This window comes from Equus przewalskii, chromosome 24 (assembly GCF_037783145.1).
Source record: "Equus przewalskii isolate Varuska chromosome 24, EquPr2, whole genome shotgun sequence".
In the NCBI taxonomy this organism is placed as follows: domain Eukaryota; kingdom Metazoa; phylum Chordata; class Mammalia; order Perissodactyla; family Equidae; genus Equus; species Equus przewalskii.
Window position 1 is genome coordinate 15,451,104 of NC_091854.1, and position 14,537 is coordinate 15,465,640.

General features: G+C 39.4%; 1 long non-coding RNA gene across 1 annotated transcript in view; it reads right to left on the reverse strand.

Moving 5' to 3' along the window:
* Positions 1-6,554: 6,554 nt before the first annotated feature.
* Positions 6,555-14,537, reverse strand: part of LOC139079097 (uncharacterized) — a 44,637-nt gene continuing 36,654 nt past the window's right edge. The window contains exons 2-3 of the long non-coding RNA XR_011532403.1: positions 8,453-8,560; positions 6,555-8,100 (exon numbers count right to left, since the gene is read on the reverse strand). This is a non-coding gene — a long non-coding RNA (uncharacterized lncRNA). The remainder of the gene's footprint in view (positions 8,101-8,452; positions 8,561-14,537) is intronic.

A 14,537-nucleotide genomic window follows, 5' to 3' on the forward strand; every position in this document is an offset into this window, starting at 1 on the left:
TATTCTGCTTTATTCCGTCTTCTTTAACCAACTCTCTTCTCATTTTAAATAACTGAATTTTATTAAGAAATGCGAGACAAAGAGGGAAGAAGTTTTTCCCCTAAGACACTCCATTGAGGATATTCTCTTTACCAGCAAGTGGGAAGTCAGCACTTCTAGCAAGGCTTTGAGCAAGATCGACTGTAAGTGGCAATAGAGCAGCCAGCAAGCTCTTGAGATTTCCTGGGCTGTGAACTGAGTTGTTTATAACTGCAGGAACAAGCTCAGACTGTTCTCAGCCTTTACAAAGTTGTGAATGGCTGCAGCATATGGCAGCACTTCCTTCCTCAAGGAACTTCATGGTTAAGCTTCTCCCTCTGGAGCACTACAATCACATCCTAAGAGAGTGTGAGCCATGCACCCATTTTTCTTTTCTCTCTCAGTCCAATGCACACTGTAGATGTAGAGGTCGTGCTACTGCTTTTTCTGAGCCTTTTTGAAATAGATAAGAGGGTATATGGGTGCCAACATGAAGTCTCACTAAGAGTCTTGAAATGGGGCATGAAAGAGATCACTAGGAAAGCAAGCTCTAAAGGAAGCACTTGGAACTAGGCAGGATATTAAATGGTATTCTTTTGACTTTCCTAGTGACCCAGGAAGTTTGTCTTATGGTTTTTGTTACAGTTCCCGATTCCCTCGCAACTCTAGGAAATGCTATCTTGGCATTCTGAGCCAGGAAGGAATAGTATCTTTCCTTTAATGAGCCAGGACTTCATTTGCTGTGAATGTGAACTATGCTTCTCACATCTGGGATTCATCTGTTCGACCACAAAATGTTGGTTAAGAAAGAAAGAATTTAGAAGAGAAAGTGATATTCAAGGCCAGCTCATTCTGAGTTAGCTGGAAATTTGGTTCTAAGAGAGAGAAAATAACTGAGAATCAGGTGAAAACTACCAATGGCTGGAGAGTGATAGAGGAAGCCCCTAGCTCCTGACCTTCATGGCTCACCCCTCAACTTGCATTCCAATCCCCCTCTCTTCAGAGCCCCATCCCAAGTTCCAGCTTTCAATCCACACGCTCTATCCCTGAAAATTCCATTTGTTTCCTGTAAGTTACAGATATGAGGCTTGGGGAAGGAGAGAAGAGGATATCCTGCTTCAGCACTGAGAGAAACTTGCTCCTGACCTGCCCCAACTTAGGGATGATGGCCAGTTCCCAAAGCATCCTTCTTTGAAAATTGTGTTTAGACTCCAGTCAGAGCCATTAGAAATTACATTGTCACTAGATGTGACATTACTCATATGAAATAATACATTTTGGATTTCTAAAATGACTCCTTTCAACAGAGTTTGAGAAAATACAATTGATTCATAAATTATTTTTGCAGAAGTACTGGTTGTGCTAATTTCAATAGATTGCCTTAGATTTTGTTACCTTTTGATAGCTACGAGCAAACTATATTTGTTGAATTCTACTTATTTCTTATCATTCAATTGGTAAACACTTTTCTAAACTCATTATTTGTCCCGTAAAACAGTACTGAAATTGTACATACTTGTCCCCAAATTGTTTCCTCCTCTAGTACCTTTTGTCCACTTGGACTATTCATCTCGATCACTGAACCACAAAAATCGATGTCTTTTGTTATATACCAACAGCTTTCAATCTGCTAATTAGGGCTAATGAGAGGGCAATTGAACTTTACTTTCCCTGTGTCTTTCTCTCTTAAACTGTGGGCTGATGGCATTTTGCAGGCTAGAAGAATGAGCAGCCTCCCTGAGCCTCATACTCTTTTCATTATGCCACTGCTACTATAGACATTTCCTTGTCAGTGTTGGCATATAGGAAGTTGAGGTGTGCAACTGTGCTTATTGCACATGCTCAGGGAAACTAATTTAAGGCAACTGGGTAGAGCTGGGCTGGTTCTAAAGAAAACCTTCAGTGTGGGATGGGAGAAGGAGTAGCTAGGCAATCCCTCAGAATTCACTTATTCTCCATGTTATTTAGAGATATTTTTGCCCTAAAAGTTAAGGTGCTAGAATTTTCTGTTACTCTGTTCCATATTATTAACTGACATGATTTCCTTTTATCCACCTTGTGGAGTGGTCAGGGTTTTTTGCTCTGTTTCTTTGAGAAATGGGAGCTTGGAGAGTTACCTGGAGAGGGAATACGGCAAGGTGGGAAAAACATGGTCATTGGGGTCAGACAACCTTGCATTCAATTTCTGCTACACCTTTTCTGTTGTTTACTTTTGTGTGTTACTGAAACACTTGGAGTTTCATTTTCCCTCATTAGTTTATGGAATGGTAGTACCCAAAGGTTTGGTGAGACTCGGAGTCAAGAGCTACATTGAGTGAGCTCAAGATCATTCATTCACCAAACTCTTATTGAAATTCTACAATGTGCCATGCATGGTAAGATGTTAGACATACAAAGATAAGCAAGATGCTGTCCATGTCCTCCAAGGGGTTCTGATCCAGTGGAGAAGATAATCATGGTAATAGAAAGCCACAAGACAATGAGATAAGCAGTGTGGTATGTATGGTGACTCCAGGAGGACAGAGGTAGGTCACCTGGCTCAGCTTACAGGACTTCAGGAAGGTGTCCTGGAGAAAGTGAAAATTAAGCTGAGTCTTAAAAGAAGGGACAAGTTAACTAAATCAAATGACAGGTGAGGTTAGGGCAACAATACTCGGGAAGCAAATGAGTAACGGCAAGTGGCCATAAAGAGAATTCAGGGAATTATAAATATACAAGTTATGGATGAGAACCCAGGATTGGGGGTAGTAGCTAGAGAAGTGGTTGGTGGAATAAGAGGTAGGAGAGAGTTAGGATCATAATTAGGAAGGGGCGGAGTCAGGGTTTGAATGTAAATTTTCTGATTTTGAATCTTATCCTCTTTCGTCACAGTCCCCTCCCAGCTCAGCGTGTGTATGTTTGTGTTTGTATGTGTATAGTCATATGTTGAAATGAGTCCTCCACATATATTTTTACCACTCTCGAAGCAGTACTTTTCTTTGCAGCTAACATGTAGATATACATTATATCCTGTTCTAATGGAACCAAAATGTCAACATCCTTTGAGAGAAGCGCTCGGCACTTCTCCAGTTCTTGGCAATTTCTAGAGAGAAATTTGAATGTCAGCTACTTTTTTGTACTTGAATTATTATAAATTTAGATTCATAGATAGGTGATAGTGGACAGATAATTTACCTATACAAGGAAGTGCCTATTACATTTGTCTTTTAAAACACAACCAATGTGTAACATAAGACCTCAATTCTGTATAGAATGTAAATATTCTAGCCCAGAAAGTCAGTTTCCTAAGGAAAGTAGACAAATTTGTGTATTTTAAGTGAGACCCATATTATTCTAATCTTCCAATCCAGGCTATTTGATTGCAAAAAGCACAGTGAAAACATCTAAGAATGAAAAAATAAATAAATACACAAAACAAAACTAACTTAGCCCATATCTAAAACTTAACAAATTCAAATATTTGTAATAAATAGGCTCCTTACAAGGGTGTGATTTTAAAAGAATAGCCTAAAGTTCATGAACATTTTAACCTTGCTCTGGCAAACATGTGACACTGATATTTCTTCCTTTATGGATACAATGCACTATTTTCAAATAGCATCTATGATTGAATGTCTTCAAAGCTAATTCCTGTTTCCTGCTGTTTTTCTTGTAACCTGGGGGAATATTTCCATAGGCTGAATTAAAAGTTTTTTTTTTTTAATGGGGTCTGTGGGGAGGTGAGGAAGAGGTTAGTCATTCCCACGGCTCCTGGGCACATTATCACAGTATTTGTCCTTGCTGCAATGTTGCGCTTGCTAAGAAGCAGAAGGCAGAGGTTAACAGATTCCCATCTCTTTTGTACTCCTTTGTTTAATTTTGTTTAACTTCTATTTCTCAAGATCTGAACAGTTTCTCCCGTGCTTTTATAGATATTCTTATTTCATACTTATAACTCCCAAAGCCAAATATCCTTCTTAACTTGGTCAGGGTACGTCACATGTATGTTAAAAGGGTTGCATTTTCCAGTTCTATTGCAGCTGAGGACCTGCAAGTATATCGCCAATTCTAAAAGCACAGAGCATACATCTAGAACAAAGCACGACTCTGTATACCGCTGTGATGGTCGTTTTCCGTTTGCCCCTCCAGATCATTCTCCAGTTTTCTCCCCAGGAGGCTGATCTGAAGGGACTGAAACTAAGTTTCTTTTCCTCTGGCTTCAGTGAGGCTCAGCCAATGGAAAGCCCTAGTAGAAGTGGGGGACATGAGGAAAGAAAAATTGGAGTATTTGTTCTCTGGTTCCCTCTCATTGGGTCATGGGTGGGCAGTGTCTGAGTTCCTCTTCCACCGGCTCCTTTTGGGCGACCCTCCCTTCAGATGCGGGCCTCACCCTAGTTCCTAAACACTCTCTCTTCTTGTCGCTTCAGCCTTGCTAGTGATTAGGAGGCTCAGAAATGCCTGCTTCCCCCTCCTTGGTTGGTGCCCCCTAACTCTGCCCACCCTTTGGGTCTTCTTTGAAACTCTCTTCAGTCACTTCTTTTGAGTGCCCCATCTGCTTCTTGCCAGAACTTTGACTGATACAAATTCCTAAAGCCAAAAACGATGAAAACAGCAGGAACAAATATCAAATTTGGGCATTGAATCAACTGAGATTTGTTTTCCTGCATCTCAATATACTGCAAACAGCAAATATATGTGAATACAAAGTACATTATGTCTGAAAAAAAGAGGTCTCCCTAGGAGTCGTAAATTATTAGTATTACACCATATTTAGCATTTGCCGGACATTAATAACATGCAACTGGCAAAATTTGCACTGAAAACTACACTGTTTTTCTTCTGTCCTGGAAGGCTAGTTTTTTTAATGTGCCAATGTTTTCCTGCAAAGATATGTACTAAAGATGGAATATCATAAGCCAACCCCAGATAACTTCAAAGCCACAGTATTGATCATTTTACAGGCTCTTCAATCTTTTCTTCAGAATACTATGGTAATGGTAAAACCCTGCCCCCCCGCCCCATCCATGGGCCAGTGCTTAAGACAAGCTTCAGTGTATAATGACTTACCGCAAACTCCATTAATGTAATTTGGGGGGTTTGTTGTGTTTTATTTTGTGGCTCATTTCTTGTTCCACACTGCCTTGGTCTCCAGTGCTGCCTTCTACCATAAGTTAGAAATGAATTTTTAAAAATAAGCACTTGTACTTTGAACCATAAAACAAAATCTGAAGCTGAAATCAAAGGAAGAAGGTAAATTACTTTTAGTGCTCTGCAAAGAAACTTTCACTTGGCTATTTCCTGTTGTTTTGAAACTCTGAAAATCAATACAGAAACATATCATATTCTGAAGGCAGGTCATCTGTGCACTAGGTGTTTTTAACAGTTGGCTTTGAAGGGGATACTTATGCCCCCTTGACATGAATCTACAGTTCTTCACACTAAGCGTCCCCATGAAACTACATTTTTGCTCGGGCTATCCATCTCAATGGTTATTACTTTTTACTGTTCCAGGCTCCCATCTTCTATTATAGATTCACTGATAGATCAATATGACAGAGGCAAGATAAAAGTCAGTTAGCTGCACATGTCTATTATGAGCCTGAAAATTCAGACACACATTTCTCTTGACAGAAACCAGGCACGTAACTGAGTCGTTATGTGTCTGGGTGGTTTTCTGGTTCTTTCTGTACAAACTTACATTTCTGGACATCTTTCTTAATTTTGAGGTCCTCATGGCCTGTCAGAGAGTTAGGAGTGAGTGGTTCCCTAGGGGCTAGAGTGATTTTAAAATACAATCTTCGCTTTTGAAAGGAGAGAACAAAACACATTTGCTGCTACTCTGAGGCAGTAAAAGGAGTGCTGACACGCTTGGTTTCTAAACCACAGGCAAGCGCACTGTAAACCAAGCTAGGGGTTCAAAGTCAAGGGAAGAATCTTTGCAGTCCTCTAGTGGGTAATGGGAGTGAGGAAAATGACTTTGGATTGGTTGGAAACCTCAGGTTCCCTCTGGCTGGATCACTTCAGCTAATAATCAGCAATGATTCGAGAAAGGAGTAGAACTCTGTCAAACATTTAAACCACTGTCCACAAGATGGTCTGTAATATCCGCCAGCGTTCACAGGGCAAGAGTGCTCGAGCAACACCTCAGAGAATGAAGAAACGGGTAGCAAAAGAGGCTGAGATTCCAATGGTTTCAGAGTTTAAGATTTTAGCTCTTATTGCAAGTTCTCATGGTTAGATAATTGACAAGAGCTATGAAACTTGAAAAGTCCACCAAAGGTCATTAGAAATTCAACTAGGAGCTGGCCCCGTGGCAGAGTGGTTAAGTTCGCGCGCTCCGCTACAGGCGGCCCAGTGTTTCGTTGGTTCGAATCCTGGGCGCAGACATGGCACTGCTCATCAAACCATGCTGAGGCAGCGTCCCACATGCCACAACTGGAAGGACCCACAACGAAGAATATACAACTATGTACCGGGGGGCTTTGGCGAGAAAAAGGAAAAAAATAAAATCTTAAATAAAAAAAAGAAAAGAAATTCAACGAACATTTAGACCTTTTAATTCATTAATTTATTGTCTCACACATGGATTTAATAAACATTTATTGTGTTCTTACTCTGTATCAGACACTACAAGGTAAACAGGCAATTAATGAAAAATATACACAGACATGACAATACATTATTTTCAGAAAGAATTTTCTAAAATCAAAAATCCAAGCACATTTATGGATCCAAAAAACGCAATACAGCATACTTCTATGGGGGAAGGAAGTGGCAGGAAGAAATGGGGATAAGGGAATAAATAAACAAATGAATGACAGTGAAAAAAGAAAGGCATTATGCAGACTGGAAATAATTCTCTGTGAACTGAGTTTGGAACAAAAACTTACAAGTCATAGGAACTCTATATGACTCCACTCATAGGTGGAAGTTAGTATATTGATCAGGAGATCTGATTGGTGGTTACCAGGGAAAAGGGGGGGTGGAGGGAGGGCACAGAGGGGGAAGTGGTGTACCCACAACATGACTAACAAAAATGTACAACTGAAATCTCACAAGGTTGTAATCTATCATAACATTAATTAAAAAAAAAAAAAAAAACTTACAAGTCATAATGCTGTGTGGTGTGGGCACACATTGCTTCTAGAAACATGGAGAGCAACACTTAGCCCAGATGGGTTTTCAAGGAATTTCTGGAGGATGAGCAGGGGGTTATCAGATGAAGAGGGGTCAGTGAAGATATATTTGCATCTATATAAACATTCATGTATTCATCTATTTTTTATTTTATTTATAAACGTATTATGAGATCTACCCTCCTAAAAAATTTTTAAGTGTACAGTTCAGTATTATCTGTCAGCACAACATTGTACAGCAGATCTCTCGATCTTTTTTACCTTGCGTGACAGCAATTTTATATTGCCCCTCCCCCCAGTATATGTATCTATTTTCAGTTTTAATTTCTCCCCTCCCCCACCCACAAAGACAAGGGAGCACTTACACAAAGGCATGAGGGAGAAGAGCAAGCAGCTTACCTCTCAGTCAAGGGGGAGAGGGGCAAGATTTCATGTGGTAGTCAGATCACAAAGAGCCTTACAAATTACACTACAAAAATTTAATTGTATCTGGAGCAAAAGGAAGCCTGTGAAATTTTTTGTGTGAGGGCTTGAAATGGTCAGGATATTTACTCACACCCATCACTCTGAGGGCAATTAGGAGGGCAGACGAGAGGAGGGTGAAAGCAGAAGCAAGTGAACCAGTCTGGAAAAAGCGATAATTTAGACAAAAAATAATGAGGGCATGAAGCAAGGTGTGGCTGTGGTGGCGGAGAGAGTGGGGATGGGAGCAGGGCAGTGGGTAGTATGACAGGCTCCTAGGTAACAAGAAATGCCAGAAGGGGAAGGGCAAGTGACAGAGCTGTGGACTGTCCATTTACTCACTTTCAAAAGATGAAGCAAGTCATGGAAGCAACCTAGGTGCCCATCAAGGGAGGAATGGGTAAAGAAGATGTGGTATATAAACAAGTAGAATACTACTCAGCCATAAGAAATGATGAAATCCAGCCACTTGTGATGACATGGCTAGAACTTGAGGGTATTATGCCTTTGAAATAAATTAGAGGGAGAAAGTCAAATACCATATAATCTCACCCATAAGTAGAAAATAAAAACAACGACAAACAAACACAAAGCAACAGTGATTGGATTGGTGGTTACCAGAGGGGAAGGGGGCACGGGGGACGACAAAAGGGGTGATTAGGCACACGTGTGTGGTGATGGATTATAATTAGTCCTTGGGTGGTGAACATGATGTAATCTACACAGAATTCAAAATATATTATGATGTACATCTGAAAGTTATATAATGCTATAATACAATGTTACTGCTAGAAAAACAAAAACTAAAATTTAAAAAAACAAAACAATATGAAACAAAAAGATGAAGCAAGTCAAACCTCAAATCTGGTTGGAAGACAGTCGGTGGACTTTAATTCAGGAGGAGCTCCGAGCACACCCGGTTTGGCTGTAGTGTACACACTGAAGTTGGCCTCTGCGTGCAAACCCTAAGAAATGACAAGGAGTATCCTTCTTTTTCACAGATTAATTTTAAGAGCAAGAAGAGCATGACTGAGTTTCATAGAAAACAAGTTAAGAAAAGGCAGAACTGGAGCTCTGTGAAAATCAGCGTCTAGTAGTGAATGTCAAAAATTCACCATTGTTTCATTTCTAAAATGTGTCAAATCTAGTCAGTAGCATGCGGTTCTAAAGAAACAACTCTAAGAGTTTTGTTTTATTTTGGCTATAAAGTATTTCCAGTCAATATTAACATTTCTATAAAATAAATGAAAAACGACCAAAGTCCAGGAATTTGAGAGGGATGGAAAAAGAGTCTAAAATAAAGACCAAGCCATGCTTTGGCCAGAGTTGGGATAAGTGTTTATATATATATTTTTTAACGGCTTTATTGAGACATAATTCACATACTATAAAAATATCCCATTTAAAGTTTACAGTCAAATTGGTTCTAGTATACTCACAGAATTGTACAAACATCACCATGATCTAATTTTACATATTTATCGCCCAAAAAGAAATCCTTCCACTCATTAACAGTTACTCCCCATGCCCCGTCCCCTGGCCCCAGCTCTAGGAAACATCTAGATTTCCTTATTCTAGGTATTTTATTTAAATAGAATCATATAGTATGTGCTCGTTTGTGACTGGCATCTTTCACTTAGTATGATGTTTTCAAGATTTATATGTCGTCACATATATCAGTATTTTATTCTTTGTTGCTGAATAATTTTCCGTCGTATGAATGTGCTGAATTTTGTTTATTCATTCATCAGTTAATGGACATTTGAGTTGTTTCCACTTTTTGGCCATTCGTGTAACACTCTTATGAACATTTGTATACAAGTTCTTGCATGGACCTAGGTTTAAATTCTCTTGGATATATATCTAGGAGTGGAATTCCTATGATTAACATTTTGGTGAACTACTAAACTGTTTCCAAAGTGGCTGCACCATTTACGTTCCTACCAGCCATGTATGAAGGCTCCAATTTCTCCACATCCTGGCTAACATTTGTTATTGTCTGTCTTTGATTACGGTCGTCCTAGTGGGTGTGAAGTGGTGCCTCACTGCAGTTTTGATTTGCATTTTCCTATATGTTTATATTTTATTTTATTTATTTTATTTATTTTTAAAGATCCTATTTTTTTCCTTTTTTTCCCCCAAACCCCCCGGTACATAGTTGTATATTCTTCATTGTGGGTCCTTCTAATTGTGGCATGTGGGATGCTGCCTCAGCGTGATTTGATGAGTAGTGCCATGTCCGCGCCCAGGATTCGAACCAACGAAACACTGGGTCGCCTGTAGCAGAGCACGCGAACTTAACCACTCGTCCACGGGGCCAGCCCCTATATGTTTATATTTTAAATCTGGTGATTCAATAATCTCTTTTTTCATTATATATAAGGCAGATTCCTTTTGCATTTTTTCAAATCTTGTAAAACTTTGTAAAAATTCACCAGTCGTCTACCAACACAATAATGATGCTTAAAAGCAGTGCAAAACTCAGGCACTTGAAACATTAAGCATCTATTAGTTCGTGAATCTATGATTTAGGCTGGGCTCAGCTAGATGGTTCTGATCTGAGCTCACTCGGTTATCTGGGGGTTGGCTGAATGTTGACTGATCTAGGCTGACTCTGACGAGACAACTCAGGTCTCTTCCATGTGTCTCCTGCCCTCTAGCAAGCAAGACTAGACATGTTCTTCCCAGACAGTGGCCAGAGAACCTAAGCAGGAGTGACAAAGTGCAAATGCTTTTCTGTGCCTTTGCTTCTGGTACAACTGCTTATATCTCATTGGCCAAAGCAAGTCACATGGCTAAACTCAGAGCCAGCAGGCAAGGAAGTATGTCCACTTCTTAATGGGAAGAACTACAAAGTCTCATGCCAAAGGGTATGGATACCACGAGGGTGAAGCAACAAGGCCATTCAAGGGATCAGCCCACAACACATGTGACACTGTCACTCAGAAGAGAGATGGGTTAAATTGGTAGGTCAGCAATCGCTGCTTCACCAACCTCCACACTAGGCTGCATGTGCTCTCAGCTTTGCTGCATGAAAAATGGATCCATTAGCTACTCTCTAGGGTTAAATATTCTGGTAACAGCTGCTCTACTTTTCAAAAATAAGAAAGATATTTAGGTGGCAAATGAACACTCTATTGTTCGAAAGCCTCTCCAGCGCCATAATGAGAAATCAACACAGAACTAGATCAAACAGCAGCAGGTATTCTGAAATATTCTGGGAAGTGTTTAAACCTGGGAGAGATGACATTAGTTAAGTATTTATAAATGTCATATCATCTGTTTTAGGAAAAGCTAATAAAATATCTTGCAGACATTTCTGGTCCTCCCCAAATTGCTTCTGTAATCTATTCTATAGAATTGGCAAATGGGGAAACAGACATATCATGGGTCAATACCAGTGAAAGGACTCTCTGCATGGATATAGGATTCACAGTCCATTAAGCTTCAGGTCTGCCCTGATGTGGATCCCTCTGATGTATTACTATTATAACCTATTTTTGTTGACTCAGTTACTATGTCAGCAAAACCAAACATTTTGGCTTGTAGCCCAGCCTTGAGCTGTCTATGGAGGATATGTTTTTGCCTTTACCACCATGACAGTAATAAGCAACTGGCATTAGTTTGATTTGCATAATTGTGTGCTTCCAACTTAGACTCTGTGTCAGTAGGAGACAACTTATTGTGATGATACCCACAGCATATTATCTGTTTTGTGCTATCAGCATTTATTTATGTAAATTCCATCATTACAAGGGGTCATTTTCCAACCTTCTACCACGAAATCACATTCTCTGCCAATAAGCAGGAAGAAAATACCATAGGAGAAGAGCTGGGCATATTTTATCATTCACAGTTGTTGGTCAAGGAGTCAGAAAGGGTATTTTTGATAGTTGCGTGCTTGTTTGTTTTTTCAGGCAAGTTTGCTTTCAGGATTGACAGATATGATGACAATCTGCAAGTCTGTTGATGGCCGTTTAGTACTAATGCCATCAAACAGACACATTCTCTTTCTCTCTCGCATACACATATACACACACCACAAAGAGTGTCCGACTCATCTAAGATTTTCTTTAAGAATAATTTATGGTCTAAGAAAACATGTTGTGTTCCCTAGATGGTGAGTCGAATGCTTTCTTTGATAAGAAGCAGAACTCTGTAATTTATTCATGCAAGAGATAAAAAGATAGAATAACTAACTAGAATATCCCACTTGTAAAAGTACCTGAAAGAATGAATAGGATCCATGTGGAACATGAGAGTTCATAAACCAAACTTCACAACTCTGTTCACAAAAAATAGCCAAGCTCAACTGTGCATTTTGTCTAGAGGTAGATTTGAGCCTTCTAAGTGTCCATGTAACCGGAGCTGTAATTTATACATTTCTTTGATAGCTGTCTCTAGTTAAGCACAAAGGGATGTCAGCATTTAACCCTACTTCAAGGAGTAACAATGTAGAAAAAAGGAAAAAAAGAAAAAAACCCAGCAGTCAACCATTTTAAATCTAGTTGACACCTGTCAAAAGGAACCCTGACCAAAAGGAGGATAATTAGAATATTACTTTATTGTGAGCTGGTAGTTCCCAGCCTACTCTGTATCACGCTTCAGGCTGGTCAGAGAAGAGAAAGAAGGGGGGAAACAATAAAAATGAAAAAAATCAGCCAGACGTCACATCTCATAATTCAGCAACCTCATCTTTAACAGTTGTCCTTGCAGAGGGTCTTAATGGGAGCTCAGCTGATCGTTCAGCTCAAAATGAACTGAGAAATGATCTTTTAAGGAGTGCAACATAAAAACTACATTTGGGAAAGTTTGTAAAGAAGAATACGCAGGATTTCCCTAGATACCTTTCCAAGCCTCAGTGCTAAATCGAGAATCAACAGACAGATATTCCACTAACCCCAAACTTCTTAGTATAATCCTTTGAAAGAGTATCCTGTCAGGTGTGTGTTTTGTTTTATTTTTCACTGAACTTTTGACACTTTGGCAGGTAGGAGGGCACTGATTCACAGGTACACAATACCCAATAGTGTGGGATGCTCTTTCCTCTTGCATAAACATTTAGAGCTTCAACTCATAACTAAAAAGTTTCTCATGACTTTTTTCCCATTCTCTCCATTTCAATTGCCCTTCTCAATAATATTTCCTTTATTCTGTATTTTATAATTGAAATGTCTTCATATAAAGCGTGGAGAATCTCCTGCCACTTTGACTTCTATTGACCACCTGTGACAAATGAAACTGAATGAGAAATAGGGGGATCCAACGGTAGGCGTGATGAGGTACTGCACAAAGCGTGTGATTACGAGCTACTGGACAGGATTTAATTCCCAGACATTTGTACTATTTATGTAACATTTGTCCATCTTTTAACATGTTGGCTCCTCAGTTTCCTCATTTGTAAAATGCAATGGAGAGATGTAAGGGTCTTTTTAATGTGATCTTTGGAACAGCACCACGATTTATGTCATCATTTGCTGGACTGCTTGCATGTGGAATAGAACCAGGAATGGAAAAGTTAGGTCTCTTGATGTGATTTCTTGTGTGGACAAGTTCTCAAAGGGAGAGGAAAAGGTGCTCAAAGAAACACAAAGCCAAGCAAACAGAGCACACGTTCTCTTAGGAATATCTCCTCAAAAAGAGTTCAAATAAGCGACTGAGGAGAAAGGCAAAGCTGGCCATGGAAGAAAAGCTGGGAGAAGCAAAGATCTGGCCACCGCTTCATGTCCAGTGGGGGAGTTATACCGCACACATGTCAAAGGGAGAAAGCAGCCTTTCTGAACAGCCCACCACATACTTAGAGAAGTGGAAGTTGAAAGGCAATGTGAAATGTTACCTAAAAGTCAGAGGGGCAGAATAGTAACACTGGGAAAAATTATACCAACCCCAAAATGGGCAAGACAACTGAAGGATGCAGTTCAAGGAACCAAGGGAGACCCATATTTGGCAGTTGAGCAAGAAGGACTGAAGGAAATGACAGTAGCAGTCAGAAAAAAGTTAATATGTTTGGCCACTGGGACTGACAGAAGCATCTGGAAACAATGAAAGGCAGAATTTATTTTTCTCTACAAGTTTTCTTTGAAAATAACTCTCCAGTGGAACAAAAATTATAATAACCATATCCTTAACATTTCACTTGTTGTGTTTTAAAAACAGATCTAAGAAACAAACATAAAATTCTGGCTTTGTTAAATAAGTGGAATTATGATGTACCAAACAATTCTTTGTGGGCTTTCTGATTTCATGAGTTCTTACTCCACTTAGAAGAAGCCTGAGGCATAAGAAAAGCTTAATGAATACTTTTCTCTATATTCCCTACAGCCGTCTTTATGCTGCTCATCCTCTTTTGGACATATGGAAACATAATGGAAGGAATGAACAAAAGACTCAATGATGTCCTTTCTTGGCTAATGACAAAGGAAAAAACCCATGCTGATCATTTATAATGTGTAATGTCCTCATATCAAAGATAACATAATCAGAGGAGAGTGGGTTACAAACTACCCAATTGACTCAGCAGGTATCACCAAAATATTTGCAGGTTGCTTGGTAACCCAATTAAAAGTCTCTATTTAAATCCCAGATCATTAGTGACTGAAAATCACTATCATTTGATGGCTCATCTCAGTCCAGTTCTTAGGGGAGATTTTCCTACATCAAAAAAAACAACAACATATTTGGCACTAATTGGCTCCCTTGGTGACAATCTCAGCCTATAGGCCAAGAATTGAGTGGACCTCGGAGGCTAAGCTATTCCCCCAGCCTGAGAGTTGGTGCTTCTCAGCACAGGCTGAAGGACACTGGTGGGTTAATATGAGATTTTTACACAGATATTAACTGTCTTTGGATAAATTGAGATGTTCTGTATAAGGATATCATATTGGTAGCAAGTTATGTTTTTAAATTAAGTTCTATTTAAGACTTTCTTTTTAAAATATCTCT